Source organism: Chrysochloris asiatica, unplaced genomic scaffold (genome assembly GCF_000296735.1).
Source record: "Chrysochloris asiatica unplaced genomic scaffold, ChrAsi1.0 scaffold00149, whole genome shotgun sequence".
NCBI classification, from domain to species: domain Eukaryota; kingdom Metazoa; phylum Chordata; class Mammalia; order Afrosoricida; family Chrysochloridae; genus Chrysochloris; species Chrysochloris asiatica.
Genome location: NW_006408667.1, coordinates 2,825,028 through 2,827,042, shown reverse-complemented (window position 1 = coordinate 2,827,042; position 2,015 = coordinate 2,825,028). Strand labels below are relative to the sequence as shown.

Below are 2,015 nucleotides of genomic sequence, written 5' to 3'. Positions count from 1 at the left end.
CACACCAGGCTCTATAAAAGTACACACGGAGCCTCTATAATGATGGCATTATAGAGGATCCTTTTATACTTCTTCCAACAATTTCTCCTTTTCTCCTCCTCAAAGATAGTGCATTTCTGGGCTTTTATGATAACCATACCCTGATTTTATTTCTCATGTGTGTAGTTTCTGCACCAAGTATGCCTACCTATAGTAGTTTTGCCTTTCTTTGAACTTCTATAAAAGGAATAATTTGGTTCGTATTTTTCTGCAATAGATTTCTTGTGCTTGACATTACATTTGGAAGATTTGTTTATGTTGTTCAGTAGATTGTAATTCATTTATACTCATTGCTGGATAGTATTCCATTCTGTGACTACACTTCAACATATTGATCTGTTTTATTGTTGATGGATGGAATGTTCAATTGTTTTAAATTTCTGTTTCTTAGGAAGAATGCTCTTACAAACATTATTCATGCTTGTTTCTTGATGTACATATTCTTGCATTTCTATTGGTTTCATATAGGTGTGGAATTGCTAATCCACAGAATACATTATTGTCAACTTTATTAGATATACCAGGCTGCCTTCTGAAAGATTACAGCGATTTACATTTCCATCAGCAGTGTGTAGATCCATATCCTTGTCAGCATTTTGCATTGGGAATACATTATTGCCATACTAGTAGGTATACAGTGTTAGCTCATTGTGGCTTTAATTTGCATTGCAGAATTTATTGATCATTTGAATACCTTCTTTCTTGAAAATCCTGTTCCAGCATTTTACACATTATTTAAGTGAGGTTCCTGTGTTTTCCTTAATACAGGAGCAAACTGCCTCATCTTTCTCCTGTCATTTGGCTGGCAGGTTTGAAACACCAAACTCATGGTTAGCAGTCCAATGCTTAGCACACAGTGACACCAGGGGCCCTTTATTATTTGTAAGAGTTCTTAATAATTTTTTGAAACATACTTTTTGTCAAGTATATGTTATCGACTCTCCTATTAATGTGTATCTTGCCTTTTCACACTATTAAAGGGTATCTTTTGTTGAAAAGATGTCATTATTTTTAATGTAGTTGGATTTGTAAATCTATTTGTTTATGAATAGTGCTTTCTATATCTTTTGTTTATATTGAATTCAACAGATATTTATTGAGAACTTAATGTATGCTAGAGATATTGTTTCAGGTACTTGGGGCTTACAGTTTAGTGCTTACACCACTTAACTGGCACAATGTGGCCCTGGGCACCTCTCTGTGTCTCAGGTGCCCAGTAGGGTAAGGACCAGGCTGGCACAGACATGGGTAACGTACTTGGTGTCCTGGAGATGCCAAACAGGTTTCCCACGCCACGCCCAGCCCCCACCCCCACAGTAGATAGGGCTGGAAGTTGATTTGTAATCAGAAAACACATTGGGGATGGGTTAGAAGGGCTGGAGCGGTATTGTCCCGTGTGGGGAGGTGGTGGTGGTGGGAACACCAGGATGCTTCTTCTTGGTAACTGCCTTGTTGGGAAGGTCCTTGGCCTTTTCTGTAGCTGCCAAGGCTGTCTCCTTTGCCTTTTCCTTGACTTCCTTAGGCGTCTCAACAAGTGTTTTAGAAGGGGCATTACCTTGCAGCTTGGCCAAGATGTATTCAAAACCCTTCATTGGCTTGGTCACGTTGCTTTTAAACCAGACCAGACCAAATTCCTGGACAGCTCTGGAGATGCCAAACAAGCTTGAGGAGACCCAAGATTTCCAGTGGATTTCAGTCCAGTCACTATTATCAGTGTTCACACAGTAAGCAAAGCATTCCTCCACCACCATCAGGGGACATGGCTGATGCTCCAGGGATAATGGTCTGATTCTGAGGGACCACAAAGGAGTCTTCCAGGATATACACTGAGCGAGCAACATTGGCAGGAAACAATCCCTGGATCCTGCAGGACATACTGTTGGTCAGGAGTCTCTCAGACCGGAGCTTCTTTCTGGTCAGGGGCTACCTCCCAGTGTACTATGCTCTTTGTCAAGACATACTTGCTGTAAGGATTC

The 2,015-nt window shown here is 40.6% G+C and overlaps 1 pseudogene; it reads right to left on the bottom strand.

The window, feature by feature from the left end:
- Positions 1 to 1,406: 1,406 nt before the first annotated feature.
- Positions 1,407 to 2,014, bottom strand: LOC102823501 (annotated as a pseudogene).
- Between the last annotated feature and the right edge of the window lies 1 nt (position 2,015).